The 19,584-nt window shown below is 40.1% G+C and overlaps 1 pseudogene; it reads right to left on the bottom strand.

Annotated features, from left to right (window-relative positions):
* Positions 1 to 18,278: 18,278 nt before the first annotated feature.
* Positions 18,279 to 19,258, bottom strand: LOC127677595 (olfactory receptor 13A1-like; annotated as a pseudogene).
* Positions 19,259 to 19,584: the final 326 nt, after the last annotated feature.

Below are 19,584 nucleotides of genomic sequence, written 5' to 3'. Positions count from 1 at the left end.
GCATTTTCTTTTTCTTTTTTTTTATATTTATTTTCTATATTCTTTGTTTACATTCTAAAAGTTTTCCCCTTTCCCAGGCTCCCCCCCCCATTATGTCCTATAAATCCTCTTCTCTCCATCCATTCTCCTATCTTTCCCCCCTCCCTTTTCTCTGTCCTGGTACTCCCTTACAATGCTGGATCAAGCCTTTCCAGGATTAGGGCCCTCTTCTTCCTTCTTCAGGGGAATCATTTGATATGCTAATTGTATCTTCAGTATTCAGAGCTTCAGGGCTGATTAATATCTACTTATCAATGGTTGCATTCCATGTGTATTCTTTTGTGATTGCATTACCTTACTTAGGATGATATTTTCCAGTTCCATCCATTTGCCTAAAGAAATCATGAATTCATTGTTTTTAATTGCTGAATAGTACTCCATTGTGTATATATACCACATTTTCTGTATCCATTCCTCCATTGAGGGATATCTGGGTTCTTTCCAGCTTCTGGCTATTATAAATAAGGCTGCTATGAACATAGTGGAGCATGTGTCCTTATTGTATGCTGGGGAATCTGCTGGGTATATGCTCAGGAGAGGTATAGCAGGGTCCTCCGGAAGTGTCATGCCCAGTTTTCTTTTTTTTTTCTTTTTTTTTATTCGATAAATTTTTTATTTACATTTCAAATGATTTCCCCTTTTCTAGATGCCTACTCCCCAAAAGTCCTATCAGCCCCCTTCACTCCCCCTGTTTTCCCACATAACCCTTCCCACTTCCCTGTTCTGGTTTTTTCCCTATACTGCTTCACTGAGTCTTTCCAGAACAAGGGGCCACTCCTCCGTTCTTCTTGTACCTCATTTGATTTGTGGATTATGTTTTGGGTATTCCAGTATTCTAGGTTAATATCCACTTATTAGTGAGTGCATACCATGATTCATCTTTTGAGTCTGGGTTACCTCACTTAGTATGATGTTCCCCAGCTCCATCCATTTGCCTAAGAATTTCATGAATTCATTCTTTCTAATGGCTGAATAATACTCCATTGTATAGATATACCACATTTTTTGCATCCACTCTTCTGTTGAGGGATACCTGGGTTCTTTCCAGCTTCTGGCAATTATAAATAGGGCTGCTATGAACATAGTGGAACATGTATCCTTATTACATGCTGGGGAATCATCTGGGTATATGCCCAGGAGTGATATAGCAGGATCTTCTGGAAGTGAGGTGCCCAGTTTTCGGAGGAACCGCCAGACTGATTTCCAGAGTGGTTGTACCAATTTGTAACCCCACCAGCAGTGGAGGAGTGTTCCTCTTTCTCTACATCCTCGCCAACATCTGCTGTCTCCTGAATTTTTTTTTTGATTTTTTTTATTCGATATAATTTACTTACATTTCAAATGATTTCCCCTTTTCTAGCCCCCCACTCCCCGAAAGTCCCATAAGCCCCCTTCTCTTCCCCTGTCCTCCCACCCACCCCTTCCCACTTCCCGGTTCTGGTTTTGCCGAATACTGTTTCACTGAGTCTTTCCAGAACCAGGGGCCACTCCTCCTTTCTTCTTGTACCTCATTTGATGTGTGGATTATGTTTTGGGTATTCCAGTTTTCTAGGTTAATAACCACTTATTAGTGAGTGCATACCATGATTCACCTTTTGAGTCTGGGTTACCTCACTTAGTATGATGTTCTCTAGCTCCATCCATTTGCCTAAGAATTTCATGAATTCATTGTTTCTAATGGCTGAATAGTACTCCATTGTGTAGATATAACACATTTTTTGCATCCACTCTTCTGTTGAGGGATACCTGGGTTCTTTCCAGCATCTGGCAATTATAAATAGGGCTGCTATGAACATAGTAGAGCATGTATCCTTATTACATGGTGGGGAATCCTCTGGGTATATGCCCAGGAGTGGTATAGCAGGATCTTCTGGAAGATAGGTGCCCAGTTGTCAGAGGAACCACCAGACTGATTTCCAGAGTGGTTGTACCAATTTGCAACCCCACCAGCAGTGGAGGAGTGTTCCTCTTTCTCCACACCCTCTCCAACACCTGCTGTCTCCTGAATTTTTAACCTTAGCCATTCTGACTGGTGTAAGATGAAATCTTAGGGTTGTTTTGATTTGCATTTCCCCAATGATTAATGAAGTTGAGAATTTTTTAAGATGCTTCTCTGCCATCCGAATTTCTTCAGGTGAGAATTCCTTGTTTAACTCTGTACCCCATTTTTTAATAGGGTTGTTCGGTTTTCTGGAGTCTAACTTCTTGAGTTCTTTATATATATTGGCTATTAGCCCTCTATCTGATGTAGGATTGGTGAAGATCTTTTCCCAATTTGTTGGTTGCCAATTTGTCCTCTTGATGGTGTCCTTTGCCTTACAGAAACTTTGTAATTTTATGAGGTCCCATTTGTCAATTCTTGCTCTTAGAGCATACGCTATTGGTGTTCTGTTCAGAAACTTTCTCCCTGTACCGAAGTCCTCAAGGGTCATCCCCAGTTTCTTTTCTATTAGCTTCAGAGTGTTTGGCTTTATGTGGAGGTCCGTGATCCATTTGGAGTTGAGCTTAGTACAAGGAGACAAGGATGGATCAATTCCCATCCTTCTGCATGCTGACCTTCAGTTGAACCAGCACCATTTGTTGAAAAGGCTATCTTTTTTCCATTGGATGTTTTCAGCCTCTTTGTCGAGGATCAAGTGGCCATAGGTGTGTGGGTTCATTTCTGGATCTTCAATCCTGTTCCATTGATCCTCCTGCCTGTCACTGTACCAATACCATGCAGTTTTTAACACTATTGCTCTATAGTATTGCTTGAGGTCAGGGATACTGATTCCCCCAGATTTTCTTTTGTTGTTGAGAATAGTTTTAGCTATCCTGAGTTTTTTGTTGTTCCAGATGAATTTGATAATTGCTCTTTCTAACTCTGTGAAGAATTGAGTTGGGATTTTGATGGGTATTGCATTGAATCTGTATATTGCTTTTGGCTGAATTTTTAATCTTAGCCATTCTGACTGGTGTAAGGTGAAATCTCAGGGTTGTTTTGATTTGCATTTCCCTAATGACTAATGAAGTTGAGCATTTTTTAAGATGCTTCTCCACCATCCAAAGTTCTTCAGGTGAAAATTCTTTGTTTAACTCTGTACTCCATTTTTAAATAGGGTTGTTCGGTTTTCTGGAGTCTAACTTCTTGAGTTCTTTATATATATTGGATATTAGCCCTCTATCTGATGTAGGATTGGTGAAGATCTTTTCCCAATTTGTTGGTTGCCGATTTGTCCTTTTGATGATTTCCTTTGCCTTACAGAAACTTTGTAATTTTATGAGGTCCCATTTGTCAATTTTTGATCTTAGAGTGTACGCTATTGGTGATCTGTTCAGAAACTTTTCTCCTGTACTGATGTCCTCAAGGGTCTTCCCCAGTTTCTTTTCTATTAGCTTCAGAGTGTCTGGCTTTATGTGGAGGTCCTTGATCCATTTGGAGTTGAGCTTAGTACAAGGAGACAAGGATGGATCAATTCCCATCCTTCTGCATGCTGACCTCCAGTTGAACCAGCACCATTTGTTGGAAAGGCTATCTTTTTTCCATTGGATGTTTTCAGCCCCTTTGTCGAGGATCAAGTGGCCATAGGTGTGTGGGTTCATTTCTGGATCTTCAATCCTGTTCCATTGATCTGCCTGCCTGTCACTGTACCAATACCATGCAGTTTTTAACACTATTGCTCTGTAGTATTGCTTGACGTCAGGGATACTGATTCCCCCAGAATTTCTTTTGTTGCTGAGAATAGTTTTAGCTATCCTGGGTTTTTTGTTATTCCAGATGAATTTGATAATTGCTCTTTCTAACTCTGTGAAGAATAGAGTTGGGATTTTGATGGGTATTGCATTGAATCTGTATATTGCTTTTGGCAAATGGCCATTTTAACTATATTGATCCTGCCGATCCATGAGCATGGGAGGTTTTTCCATTTTTTGAGGTCTTCTTCCATTTCCTTCTTCATAGTCTTGAAGTTCTTGTCATACAGATCTTTCACATGTTTGGTAAGAGTCACCCCAAAGTACTTTATACTGTTTGTGGCTATTGTGAAGGGGGTCATTTCTCTAATTTCTTTCTCAGCCTACTTATCCTTTGAGTATAGGAAGGCTACTGATTTGCTTGAGTTTATTTTATAACCAGCCACTTTGCTGAAGTTTTTTATCAGCTGTAGGAGTTCTCTAGTGGAGTTTTTTGGGTCACTTAGGTAGACTATCATATCATCTGCAAATAATGATATTTTGACTTCTTCCTTTCCAATTTGTATCCCTTTGACTTCCTTATGTTGTCTAATTGCCCAAACTAGTACCACAAGTACAATATTGAAAAGATAAGGAGAAAGGGGGCAGCCCTGTCTAGTCCCTGATTTTAGTGGGATTGCTTCAAGTTTCTCTCCATTTAGTATGATGCTGGCTACTGGTTTGCTGCATATTGCTTTTACTATGTTCAGTTATGGGCCTTGAATTCCTGGTCTTTCCAAGACTTTAAGCATGAAAGGATGCTGAATTTTGTCAAATGCTTTTTCAGCATCCAATGAAATGACCATGTGGTTTTGTTCTTTGAGTTTGTTTATGTAGTGGATTGCATTGATGGATTTCCGTATATTGAACCAACTCTGTATCCCTGGGATAAAGCCTACTTGATCATGGTGGATGATCGTTTTGATGTGTTCTTGGATTCAGTTGGCAAGAATTTTATTGAGTATTTTTGCATTGATGTTCATAAGGAAAATTGGTCTGAATTCTCTTTCCTTGTTGGATCTTTGTGTGGTATTGGTATCAGTGTAATTGTGGCTTCGTAGAAGAAATTGGTTCGTGTTCCTTCTGTTTCTATTTTGTGGAATAGTTTGAAGAGTATTGGTGTTAGGTCTTCTTTGAAGTTCTGATAGAATTCTGCACTGAAACCATCTGGGCCTGTGTTTTTCTTTTGGTTGGAAGACTATCTATGACCCCTTCTATTTCTTTAGGGGTTATGGGTCTGTTTAGATGATCTATTTGGTCCTGATTTAATTTTGGTATTTGGTATCTGTCAAGGAAATTGTCCATTTCCTCCAGATTCTCCAGTTGTGTTGAGTATAGGCTTTTGTAGTAGGATCTGATGATTTTTTGGATTTCCTCAGTTTCTGTTGTTATATCCCCCTTTTCATTTCTAATTTTGTGAATTTGGATACTTTCTCTGTGCTCTTTGGTCAGTCTGGCTAAGGGTTTATCTATCTTGTTGATTTTCTCAAAGAACCAGCTCCTGGATTCGTTGATTCTTTGTATGGTTCTCTTTGTTTCCACTTGATTGATTTCAGCCCTGAGTTTGATGATTTCCTGTCTTCTACTCCTCCTGGATGAATTGGCTTCTTTTTGTTCCAGGGCTTTCAGGTGTCATTAAGCTGCTAGTGTATGCTCTCTCCATTTTCTTTTTGGAGGCACTCAGGGCTATGAGTTTTCCTCTTAGCACTGCTTTCATTGTGTCCCAAAGATTTGGGTATGTTGTGCCTTCATTTTCATTAAATTCTAAAAAGTCTCTGATTTCTTTCTTTATTTCTTCTTTGGCCAAGGTGTCATTGAGTAGAGTTATTGTTCAGCCTCCATGTGTATGTGGGCTTTCTGTTGTTTTTGTTGCTATTGAAAACCACTCTTACACCATAGTGATCTGATAGAAGGCATGGGATTAATTCAATCTTCTTGTATTTGTTGAGGTTTTTCTTGTGACCAATTATATGGTCGATTTTGTAGAAGGTACCATGAGGTGCTGAGAAAAAGGTATATTCTTTTGCTTTAGGGTGAAATGTTCTATAAATATCAGTCAAATCCAATTGGTCCAAAGCTTCAATTAGTTTTACTGTGTCCGTGTTTAGTTTCTGTTTTCCTGATCGGTCCATTGAGGAGAGTGGAGTGTTGAAGTCCCCCACAATAACTGTATTAGGTGAAATGTGTGCTTTGAGCTTTAGTAAAATTTCTTTTACGAATGAGGGTGCCCTTGCATTTGGCGCATAGATGTTCAGAATTGAAAGTTCTTCTTGGTGGATTTTTTCTTTGACCAGCAAGAAGTGTCCCTTAGTGTCTCTTTTGATGACTTTAGGTTGAAAGTCAATTTTATCTGATATTAGAATGGCTACTCCGGCTCGTTTCCCAAGACCATTGGCTTGTAAAATTGTCTTCCAGCCTTTTACTCTAAGGTAGTTTTTGTCTTTGACATTTAAGTGTGTTTCCTGTGTGCAGCAAAATGTAGGGTCCTGTTTCCTTATCCAGTCTGTTAGTCTATGTCTTTTTATTGGGGAATTGAGCCCATTGATGCTAAGAGATATTAAGGAATAGTGATTATTACTTCCTGTCATTTTTGATGTCATTGTTATATTTGAGTGGGTATCTTCTTTTGGGTTTGATGAAGGAAGGTTACTATCTTGCTTTTTCCAGGGTGTAGTTTCCCTCCTTGTATTGGAGTTTTCATCCTATTATTCTTTGCAGAGCTGGGTTTGTGGAAAGATATTGTGTAAATTTGGTTTTATCATAGAATGTCTTGGTTTCTCCATCTATTGTGATTGAGAGTTTTGCTGGGTATAGTAGTCTTGGCTGACATTTGTGTTCTCTTAGAGTCTACATGAGATCTGCCCAGGATCTTCTAGCTTTCATGTCTCTGGTGAGAAGTCTGGTGTGATTCTTATAGGTCTTCCTTTATATGTTACTTGCCTTTTTCTCTTACTGCCTTTAATATTCTTTCTTTGTTTAGTGCATTTGGGGTTTTAATTATTATGTGGCAAGAGATATTTCTGCTCAGGTGCAGTCTGTTTGGAGTTCTGTAGGCTTCTTGTATATTCATAGGCATCTCTCTCTCTTTAAGTTGGGAAAGTTTTCTTCCATAATTTTGTTGAAGATATTTGCTGGCCCTATCAGTTGTAAATCTTCACTCTCATCTATACATATAATCCTTAGGTTTGTTCTTCTCATTGTATCCTGGATTTCCTGGATGTTCTGGGATACAAGCTTTTTGCATTTTGCATTTTCTTTGACTTTTGAGTCAATGGTTTCTATGGTATCTTCGGCATCTGAGATTCTTTCTTCCATCTCTTGTATTCTGTTGTTTATATTTGCATCTATGGCCCCTGATTTCTTCTCAAGGTTTTCTATCTCCAAAGTTGTCTCCCTTTGTGATTTCTTAGTTGTTTCTACTTCTGTTTTTAGATCCAGGATGGTTTTGCTCACTTCCATCATTTGTTTGTTTGTGTTTTCCTGTAATTCTTTAAGAGATTTTTGTGTTTCCTCTTTCATGACTTCTGCCTGTTGACTCAACTTCTCCTGCATTTCTTTAAGTTTTGTTTTTTGTTTTTTTGGGTTTTTTTTTTTTTTGGGTTTTTTTTTTTTTTTTTTTTTGGTTGTTGTTGTTTGTGTTTCTTCTTTATTGGCTTCTGTCTCTTGAGCCTTATTCTCCTGCATTTCTTTAAGTGATTTTTGTGTTTCCATTATATGGGTTTCTAGATTATTCAAGTTCCCCTGTATTTCTTTAAGAGTTTCATTTATGCCCAGGAAGCTGTGGAAGGAGAGAAGCCCCGCAGCCATAGTTGCTGTCTGCAGGGACACAAAAGGATCACTAAGTACTGTAACACCCTGAGCCTTAGATTTCTGGTGGTGCAAACCGCCAGGGGTCTGCCTGCACTCAGGAACTGAGCACATAGGCAGCTTTTGTCTGCCACCCCACCGGGCTTGGGACCCGTATGCTGCCCAGGGAGCTGTGGAAGGAGAGAAGCCCCGCAACCATACTCACTGCCTGCAGGAACACAAAAGGATCACTAGGTACTGTATCACCCTGAGCTTTAGATTTCTCATGGTGCAAACTGCCAGGGGTCTGCCTGCACTCAGGAACTGAGCACATAGGTTGTTCATCTACAAGCCAGTTTATCGCAGGACCTGTGTCCTATGTGAGAATCAACAGAGGGAGTGACCCCCACCACAACTTCTTCCCTCCATAATAGAGCAGACAGAGAACACCTGGTAGACCTTGACAACCTAAGTATAGCATTGCTTGAGGCAAGATTGAGAAGGGCTCCAAAGGCACAAAAGAGGAAGCCAGCATATCAGTAATCTGTGCCAGAAGAAACCCATTCATCCAGTGGTGCAGAGATAATCTTAAAGGCCCAGAGTAGGTTGAAGCACCAGCCAGTGACAATAAGACCATCTAACTCCTGGGAGAACCAGGTGGCTAAAGGCAAACGTAGGAACTTTACTAACAGAAACCAAGGCATTATGGCAGCATCTGAACCCAATTCTCCAACATTAGGAAGTCCTGGATACCCCAACCCACCAGAAACACAAGATTTGGATTTAAAATCACTGGTCATGATGCTAGTACAGGAACACATGAAGGACATACTTAAAGAAATTCAGGAGAAAATGGATCAAAAATTAGAAGCCCTTACAAGGGAAACACAAAACTCATTGAAAGAAATTCAGGAGAATACAAAAGCCAATAAGGAGGAAATGCAAAAATCACTTAAAGAAATACAGGAGAACCTTGACCAACAGGCAGAAGTCATGAAAGAGGAAACACAAAAATCGCTTAAAGAATTAGAGGAAAACACAAACAAGCAAATGACAGAACTGAGCAAAAATTTCCAGGATCTAAAAACAGAAGTAGAAACAACTAAGAAAGCACAAAGAGAGACAACTTTGGAGATAGAAAACCTTGGGAAGATATCAGGAACCATAGACACAAATATCAACAACAGAATACAAGAGATAGAAGAAAGAATCTCAGATGCCGAAGATACCATTGAAACCATGGACTCAACAGTTAAAGAAAATGCAAAATGCAAAAAGCTTGTAACCCAAAATATCCAGGAAATCCAGGACACAATGAGAAAGCCAAATCTAAGGATTATAGGTATTGATGAGAGTGAAGATTTACAACTTAAAGGGCCAGCAAATATCTTCAACAAAATTATGGAAGAAAACTTGCCTAACCTAAAGAGAGAGATGCCCATGAATATACAAGAAGCCTACAGAACTCCAAACAGTCTGGACCAGAACAGAAATACCTCCCGTCACATAATAATCAAAACCCCAAATGTACTAAACAAAGAAAGAATACTTAGGGCAGTAAGAGAAAAAGGGCAAGTAACATATAAAGGAAGACCTATCAGAATTACACCAGATTTCTCACCAGAGACCATGAAAGCTAGAAGATCCTGGGCGGAGCTCATGCAGATTCTAAGAGAACACAAATGCCAGCCGAGACTACTATACCCAGCAAAACTCTCAATTACTATAGATGGAGAAACCAAGATATTCCATGACAAAACCAAATTTACACAATATCTTTCTACAAACCCAGCCCTACAAAGGATAATAGGGGGAAAGCACCAGTACAACGAGGGAAACTTTACCCTGGAAAGAGCAGGATATTAAGCTTCTTTCATCAAACCCAAAGAGGATAGCCACACATGTATAAAATTAAAATCAAAAATGTTAGGAAGCAATAACCACTACTCCTTGATATCTCTTAACATCAATGGACTCAATTCCCCAATAAAAAGACATAGACTAACAGACTGGTTAGTAAAAGTGGTCTTTAGTAACAGTAAAAACAACAGAAAGCCCACATACACATGGAAACTGAATAATACTCTACGCAATGATAACTTGGTCAAGGAAGAAATAAAGAAAGAAATCAAAGATTTCTTAGAATTTAATGAAAATGAGGGCACAACATACACAAATCTATGGGACACAATGAAAGCAGTGCTAAGAGGAAAACTCATAGCTTTGAGTGCCTCCAAAAAGAAATTCAAGAGAGCTTACACTAGAAGATTAATGGAACAACTGAAAACACTGGAACAAGAAGAAGCTAATTCACCCAGGAGGAGGAGAAGACAGGAAATCATCAAACTCAGGGCTGAAATCAATCAAGTAGAAACCAAGAGAACCATACAAAGAATCAACAAGACCAAAAGCTGGTTCTTTGAAAAAATCAACAAGATAGATAAACCCTTAGCCAGACTAACCAAAGGGCACAGAGAAAGTATCCAAATTAACAAAATTAGAAATGAAAACGGAGATATTACAACAGAAACTGAGGAAATTCAAAAAATCATCAGATCCTACTACAAAAACCTGTACTCAACACAACTGGAGAATCTGGAGGAAATGGACATTTTCTTAGACAGATACCAATTACCAAAATTAAACCAGGATCAAATAGACCATCTAAACAGACCCATAACCCCTAAAGAAATAGAAAGGGTCATAGATAGGCTTCCAACCAAAAAAAGCACAGGACCAGATGGTTTCAGTGCAGAATTCTATCAGACCTTCAAAGAAGACTTAACACCAATACTCTTCAAACTTTCCCACCAAATAGAAACAGAAGGAACACTACCCAACTCCTTCTTCGAAGCCACTATTACGCTGATACCAAAACCACACAAAGATCCAACTAAGAAAGAGAATTTCAGGCCAATTTCCCTTATGCATATCGATGCAAAAATACTAAATAAAATTCTTGCCCACTGAATCCAAGAACACATCAAAATGATCATCCACCATGATCAAGTAGGCTTCATCCCTGGGATGCAGGGATGGTTCAATATAAGGAAATCCATAAATGCTATCCACTACATAAACAAACTCAAAGAAAAAAACCACATGATCATTTCATTAGATGCTGAAAAGCATTTGACAAAATTCAGCATCCTTTCATGCTAAAAGTCTTGGAAAGGACAGGAATTCAAGGCCCATATCTAAACATAGTAAAAGCAATATACAGCCAACATCAAACTAAATGGAGAGAAACTTGAAGCAATCCCACTAAAATCAGGGACTAGACAAGGCTGCCCCCTCTCTCCATATCTTTTCAATATAGTTCTTGAAGTCCTAGCTAGAGCAATTAGACAACAGAAGGAAGTCAAAGGGATACAAAGGAAGAAGTCAAACTATCACTATTTGCAGATGATATATGATCGCATACTTAAGTGACCCTAAAAACTCTACTAGAGAACTCCTACAGCTGATAAACAACTTCAGCAAAGTGGCTGGCTACAAAATCAATGCAAGCAAATCAGTAGCCTTTATATATTCAAAGGATAAGCAGACTGAGAAAGAAATTAGGGAAATGACCCCCTTCACAATAGCTACAAACAGCATAAAGTATCTTGGGGTGACTCTAACCAAACAAGTGAAAGACCTATATGACAAGAACTTTAGATCTCTGAAGAAGGAAATTGAAGAAGATCTCAGAAAATGGAAAAACCTTCCATGCTCGTGGATTGGCAGGATTAATATAGTTAAAATGGCCATCTTGCCAAAGGCAATCTACAGATTCAATGCTATTTCCATAAAAATCCTAACCCAGTTCTTCATAGAGCTAGAAAGAGCAATTCTCAAATTCATCTGGAATAACAAAAAAAAACCAGGATAGCTAAAACTATTCTCAACAGTAAAAGAACTTCAGGGGGATTCAATACCCCAGACTTTAAACTCTACTACAGAGAAATAGTGATAAAAACTGCATGGTATTGGTACAGTATCAGGCAAACAGATCAATGGAATAGGATTGAAGACCCAGAAATGAACCAACACACCTATGGTCACTTGGTCTTCGACAAAGGAGCTGAAAGCATCCAGTGGAAAAAAGATAGTCTTTTCAACAAATGGTGCTGGTTCAATTGGAGGTCAGCATGCAGAAGAATGCGAATCGATCCATTCTTATCTCCTTGTACCAAGTTCAACTCCAAATGGATCAAGGACCACCACATAAAACCTGACACACTGAAACTAATTGAAAAGAAACTGGGGAAGACCCTGGAGGACATGGGCACAGGGGAAAAGTACCTGAATAGCACACCAATAGCTTACGCTCTAAGATCAAGAATTGACAAATGGGACCTCATAAAACTACAAAGTTTCTGTAAGGCAAAGGACACCGTCAAAAGGACAAAACGTCAACCAACAGACTTGGAAAGGATCTTCACCAACCCTAAATCCGACAGAGGGCTAATATCTAATATATACAAAGAACTCAAGAAAGTGGAACCCAGAGAACCAAATAACCCCATTAAAAAGTGGGGTATGGAGCTAAACAAAGAATTTTCACTTGAAGAACTTCAGAGAGCTGAGAAACACCTTAAGAAATGTTCAACATCATTAATCATTAGGGAAATGTAAATCAAAACAACCCTGATATTTCATCTCACACCAGTCAGAATGGCTAAGGTCAAAAACTCAGGAGACAGCAGGTGTTGGTGAGGATGTGGAGAAAGAGGAACACTCCTGCACTGCTGGTGGGATTGCAAGATGGTGCAACCACTTTGGAAATCAGTCTGGCAGTTCCTCAGAAAACTGGGCATGTCACTTCCTGAGGACCCTGTTATACCACTACTGGGCATATATCCAGAGGATTCTTCAGCATGCAATAAGGACACATGCTCCACTATGTTCATAGCAGCCCTATTTGTAGTAGCCAGAAGCTGGAAAGAAACTAGATGTCCTTCAACGGAGGAATGGATACAAAAAATGTGGTATATTTACACGGTGGAGTACTATTCAGCCATTAGAAACAATGAATTCATGAAATTCTTAGACAAATGGATGGAGCTGGAGAACATCATATTAAGTGAGGTAACCCAGTCTCAAAAGATCAGTCATGGTATACACTCACTGATAAGTGGATATTAGCCTAGAAACTTTGAATACCCAGGACATAATCCACAAATTAAATGATGTCCAAAAAGAATGGAGGAGTGGCCCCTGGTTCTGGAAAGACTCCACGAAAGAGTATAGGGGAATTCCAGAACAGGGAAGTGGGAAGGGGTGGATGGAAGAATAGGGGGATGGAAGAGGGCTTATGGGACTTGCGGGGAGTGGGGACCCAGAAAAGGGGAAATCATTTGCAATGTAAATAAAAAAATTATGTATTTAAAAAAAAGAGAGATTCATTTATGTCCCTTTTGTGTTCTTCTAGCAGCATCATGACCAGTGATTTTAAATCCAAATCTTGTTTCTCTGGTGTGTTGGGATAACCAGGACTTGCTGATGTTGGAGAGTTTGGTTCAGATGCTGCCATATTGCCTAGATTTCTGTTAGTAGCATTCCTGCGTTTGCCCTTTGCCATCTTGTTCTCTGGAGTTAGTTGGTCTTGTCTCTGGCTGGTGTTTGAGCCTCTTGAGGGACTCTGGGGCTATTTCTGCAACACTGGATGGCTGGGTTTCCCCTATAGCAGATTGCTGATGTGCTGTCCTCCTCTTGGGTGCCCTTGCAGCCCTAGTGTGCTTTGCCCCAGATTGTGTCTGTGAACCAGATGGTGCCCATTTGCTCCTTCAGGGAGTGCTGAGGGTGTATGCTGAGGGGACCTTTTCTGCGTGCTGATCACTCTTCTGGGCAGCCAATCTCCCAACCAGGTTGGTGCACACAAGGCTAGCCTAGCTGCTCAGGCCCTGAGTCTAGGCAAAAGCCTGGGAGGCCAAGGTCTGAGCAAAGTTCCCCTCGGGCTATGACTGTTAATTAGGTCTGTCAGGTGGCCAGGACGGCGGGCATCCTGAAAGTGCCCGGAGAGTCTGCTGGGCTAACAACCTCCTGGCCGGGTTGACACACAGATGGCCCACCGAGCAGCCCAGTTCTTGGGGTCAGTCCAGGGCCTATTGGGGCCTAGAGCCCCGCTATGTTAGCCTCGGGCTATGCCTGTTAGCGGGCTTTGCCTGCTAGAGCTCTCTGGCATCCTGTAGGCAAAATGGTGGCGCGTGCGCACGCCATGCCCGGGGGAAAAAACCTCCTGGCTGGGTTGGCACCCATGCCCCTCCCCCCCGAACAGCCCAGGGCCTGGGTGCAGGCCAACGCCCGTAGGGTTTAGACCTCCGCGATGTTGGCCTCGGGTTATATTTGCGTACCTCAGTCTGTCTGAACTCTCTGGAGTCCAAGAACCAAGATGGAGGCGAGTCTCTCGTAACTGACTGGCGGAAGACAGAGTTCTGAAGTGGCTTCTGTGCAGTGAAAGGTGCTGTAAATCTGCCACCACTTGCAGCCTGGCTGGCCAGTGATGGCCAGTTGTCGTGGGCACAGGGCCTGCCTGGACCCTGTCACCCCAGTTTTCTTACTTCTTAAGCTCCATATAGTTTGTTGGTTGTATCATGGGTATTCTGAGCGTTTGGCTTATATCCATTTATCAGTGAATGCATACCATGTGTGTTGTTTTGTGTCTGGGTTACCTCACTCAGAATGGTATTTACTAGTTCCATCCATGTGCCTGTGATTTTCATGAAGTCATTGTTTTTAATAGCTGAATAGGGTATTTTAATAGCTGAATTGGGTAAATGCACCACATTTTCTGTATTCATTCTTCTGTTGAGGGACATCTCTGTTCTTCCTACCTTCTGGCTATTATAAATAAGACTGCTAGTAACATAGTGGAACATGTGTCCTTGTTATAAGTTGAAGCATCATTTGGGCATATGCCCAGGAGTGGTATAGCTGAGTCTTCATGTAAAATTTTTCTGAGGAACCACTAGGTTGATCTGCAAAGTGGTTTTACCAGCTTGCAGTCCCACCAGTAATAGAGGAGTGTTCCTCTTTCTCCCCATTCTCTCCAGCATCTGCCATCACCTGAGTTTTTTTTATCTTAGACACTCTAATTGGTCGTTTTGATGTGCATATCCCTGATGACCAAGCATATTGAACATTTCTGTAAGTGCTTCTCAGCCATTTGAGATTCCTGAGTTGAGAATGCTTTGTTTAGCTCTAAACCCCATTTTTTCATAGGGTTATTTGGTTCTCTGGAGTCTACTAACTTCTAGAGATCTTAGTATATTTTGGATATTATCCTCTATTGGATGTAGGGTTGGTAAAATTTTTTCTCAATCTGTGGGTTGCCATTTTGTCCTATTGACAGTGCCCTACACATTACAGCAATTTTGCAATTTTATGGCATCCCATTTATAGATTGTTTATCTTAGAGTATGAGTCATTGGTGTTCAGTTCAGGAAATTATTCCCTGTGCCCATGTGTTCAAGATTCTTTCCCATTTTCTCTTTTATTAAATTCAGTGTATCAGGTTTTATGTGGAGGTCCTTGGTTCTCTTGGACCTCAGCTATATACAAGGAGATTTGCATTTTTCTACATGCTGACTGCCAGCACCATTTGTTGAAAATGCTTTTGTGTGTGTGTGTGTGTGTGTGTGTGTGTGTGTGTGTGTGTGTGTGTCTGTCTGTCTGTCTGTCTGTCTGTCTGTCTACTGGATGGGTTTAGTATCTTTGTCAAAGATCAAGTGACCATAGTTGTGTGGGTTTATTTCTGGGTCTTCAATTCTATTCCATTGATCTGCCTGCCTGTCTCTGTCCCAATACCATGTGGTTTTTATCACTATTACTCTGTATAGTACAGCTTGAGGTCAGGAATAGTGATTCTCCCAGAAGTTCTTTTATTGTTGAGTATAGTTTTCTCTATCCTGTGTTTTTTTGTTATTTCAGATGAATTTGAGAATTATTCTTTCTATCTCTGTGAAGAATTGAGTTGGAATTTTGATGGGGATTGAATTGGATCTGTAGATTGCTTTTGATAAGATGGCTACTTTTTCCCTGTTGCTAACCCTGCCAATCCATGAAGATGGAATATCTTTCTATTTTCTGAAGTCTTCTTTGATTTATTTCTTACAGAGACTTGAAGTTCTTGTCATACAGATCTTTCACTTGCTTGCTTAGAGTCTCACCAAGATATTTTATATTATTTGTGACTATTGTGGAGGGTGTCGGATCCCCAATTTCTTTCTCAGCCCATTTATCCTTTGAGTAGAGGAAGAATACCAAGTTATTTAAGTTAATTTTATACTCAGCCACTTTGCTGAATTTATCAGCTGTAGAAATTCTCTGGTGGAATTTTTGGGGTCATTTATGTATACTAACAAATCATCCACAAATAGTGATATCCTGACTTCTTCCCCCTTTAAAATTTTTTATTCGATATATTTTTATTTACATTTCAAATGATTTCCCCTTTTCTAACCCCCCCACTCCCTGAAAGTCCCATAAGCCCCCTTCTCTCCCCTATCCTCCCACCCACCCCTTCCCACTTCCCTGTTCTGGTTTTGCCCTATACTGCTTAAAATTTTTATCTCTTTAATATCCTTTTGTTATCTAATTGCTCTGACTAGAATATTCAGATATTGTTAATTTGGATACTGTCTCTATGCCCTCTGGCTAGTCTGGCTAAAGGTTTATCTATGTTGATTTTTTCAAAGAATAAGCTCCTAGTTTGATTGATCCTTTGGAAAGTTTTCTTTGTGTCTGCGTGGTTGATTTCAGACCTGAGTTTAATTTTTTTCCAGCCATGTACTACTCTTGGATGCCTCTTTGTGTTCTAGAGCTTTCAGATGTGCTATTAAACTGTTAGTGTATGACCTCTCTACTTTCTTTATGGAGGCAGGCAGAGCTATGAATTTTCCTCTTAGCACTGTTTTCATTGTGTCCCATAAGTTTGGGTATGTTGTGCCATCATTTTCATTAAATTCTAAAAAGTCTTTGATTTCTTTATTTCATCTGTGACCAAATTATCATTGAGTAGAGAGTAGTTCAGGTTCCATGTGCATGTGGACTTTCTGTTGTTCTTGTTGTTACTGAAGACTAGCCTTAGTTATCCGTGGTGATCTGATAGGATGCAAAAAATATTTGGTATCTTTGTCAGTTGTTTCACTCAATCCCAGGTTGATCTTTGTCTTTATTATGCTTAGAACGAAACTAGAGTTCAAATTGATTCCCTGCTTCTGCTACAAGATCAAGGCTCTTGTCAGATTCTCATTTCCTCTCTGACCTTAGATAACAAGATTGCTTGACACTTGAGATGCAGCACTACCTTTATGCCTGTATTTGTAGTGTTAAATACCTGTTTAATTGGGGTACATGATTCCTGTGTGTGTGTGTGTGTGTGTGTGTGTGTGTGTGTGTGTGTGTGTTATATAGGTCTCAGATATCTGCTTTGTCAAATTTCTGTTAATGCTCATGTTAATGCTCTCAATATTTATCTAAATATTCATTTAAAATCTATTGTAAATATAGAGTTTAGAAAAATTATTAAAGACTAAGGTAGAAAAATAATGAATGGTATTCATGGCATGCTGAAAATCTATTAGTATCATACTGAGTGGTCAGAAATTGTTGACAAAGTCACTTTTATTGAAAGTCTTAGAGATTACTGAAAACGTCAAAATGATATCAGGGTGTCATCATTCCATCATGGAGATTTGATTTAGCCCATAAGATTCTACATATAAATGTCATACTCAACTACAAGTCATCTAATTCTCAAATTTCAGTCTAAATTCAATTTACTTCTGATAACGAATGAGAATATGCAGGAAGACTCAGAGACAGCTCCACCCTCCTAAATCAAATACCAACTTCAATTGTTAGCTTCCATATGACCAAGAATATGTGGTTTTATTTATTCCCACAGGTACAACTAAACAGTCACAATTTTTCCTGTTACCATTGCCAAAAGAATGAACTTTGCCACAAGGGTTTCTAACACAAAGAACAGGTTCACAATCTCTCTGCACAGACACAGATTTCTCTAACTTTATTCAGAAATGAAAGAAGGATACTTTCCTTCCTATCATACTTTTGTTACAGGTAACTCCTTTCACTGTCCTCATTCCAAGACAAATGATGTGATTCAGACACTCAGAATTCAAAAGGCAAGTCAAGAGGTGAGAAAACTTGGCTATTTATCCAGGTGCCTAAGCCACATATCACATAATAAAGATGGAGTTTTTACAGGTAAGGCCAGAGGGGGAAACAGAAATTTTGTGTCTAATGATAGGGGGAGGAAAAAGGAATACAGAAACAATAGCTCATCAAAAATTGGTTTAGAAGCTTAAAGGGATCCACAGAAAAGAATTGGAGGAAAATAGAAGTGCGTTTCTTGGAGACCTGAGGTCACCTGAAGCAATTCTCAGGTCAAGCAATGCTCAAAATGCTGTGGGGGCCACACAAGCCACTTACATCTGTCAAAGGCTCACACAAATTCTAAGTGAAAATTCCACATGAATGCTGTAATCCAAAGAAAAGAAAGACATTTTCATACAGATGTAAGACTAAAGCAAAATTTCTTTCCTCAGGACAATTTTAGTTTCTGTAACAATAAAGTACTGTATCACACTGCAATTAGGCTCAGAGTTGTGTGAGCTCACCTGCACCCACACACTTCCATTAGTCAGTGACATGCTCATGGGCTAGCCAATCTACCACGAAACTTGGAGCCCAAGAAAAGAATCACATTTGGATTTGGGAATCACATTTTAATTTTAATTTCTGAAGAAAGGGAAAAATTTCCTAAGAGCAGTTTTGACTTCCTTGTTTCTCAAAGTATAGATCAGAGGGTTGAGGGTGGGGCTCAGCATGGCATACAGTACACCAGCCACTTTGCTCTTCTCTGCGTTATAGCTGGACACGGGGCTTATGTAGGCATAGAAGATGGAAGTGTAATACATGCACACCACAATGAGGTGGGAAGAGCAGGTAGAAAAGGCTTTCTTCTTCCCTTCTGAAGTCCGCATCTTCAGGATGCTGGAAATGATGAAGCCGTAGGACACAATGGTCATCAGGAAGTTCAATATGTCATACAAGGCATCAGACAGGACAATCATGACACTGTTCACATAGGTGGAGCTACAGGAGAGAAGCAGCATAGGAGGCACCTCACAGAAGAAATGTGTAATGACATTAGGACCACAGAAATTCAAGCGTGTCATCAGTCCTGTGTGAATGGCTGTGTTGATAGCACAGATGGCCCACACTCCAGCAGCCAACATGATACAGAATGTTTTGCTCATCATGGTGCTGTAATGCAGTGGATGGCAGATGGCTGCATAGCGGTCGTAGGCCATGGCAGTGAGGAGGAGCAACTCTGAGGAAGCTGACCATGTAAGGAAATAGAGTTGGGCCATGCAGCCACCATAGGAGATGGGGTTCCTCTTTGACACCAGACCCTTCAGGGCCTTGGGTACAATGGAGGAGATACAGATCATGTCCATAGTAGCCAAATTGAACAAGAAAAAGTACATAGGGGTGTGGAGCCCAGGGTTGCAAGTGATAGTCAAGATGATTAGGATATTACCTGTGATGGCCACACAGTAGAGAGAGAGGAAACAGATAAATAAGGGGAGCTGGTACTGGGGGTGCTCAGAGAAGCCCTGAAGGATGAACTCTGTTACCAGTGTCTGGTTTCTCATCGTCCTTGACTGAGGATATCAGAGATTAGATGATTATGGACCAACATTTTCATAAGCGTTCAGGGCTAAAAAATAAAAGTGAAAGGTTTTTTAAGAACGGCTATTGCCATGATTCCTTCCCTGACAACATGGAATGAATGACAGTATACAGCTTTACTGGGATACACTACAACAAACACCCCACTGCTACATAAACTAAGTTCTTAAAAAATAATCGCCAGTCACCAATTAAGCTCATTAATTCTCAGTCAACCTCAAAGAAATGCAAACTAAATCAAAGATCTACTCTGTCATCCATGACTTGATCAACAGAGGAAGTTGATGGACTTGGCATTCACATGGCCCCAACAAACAAGGAAGGCAGGCCTTGAGGAATAAT

This window comes from Apodemus sylvaticus, chromosome 2, assembly GCF_947179515.1.
Source record: "Apodemus sylvaticus chromosome 2, mApoSyl1.1, whole genome shotgun sequence".
Lineage (NCBI taxonomy): Eukaryota > Metazoa > Chordata > Mammalia > Rodentia > Muridae > Apodemus > Apodemus sylvaticus.
This window is presented reverse-complemented; position numbering and strand designations above follow the sequence as displayed.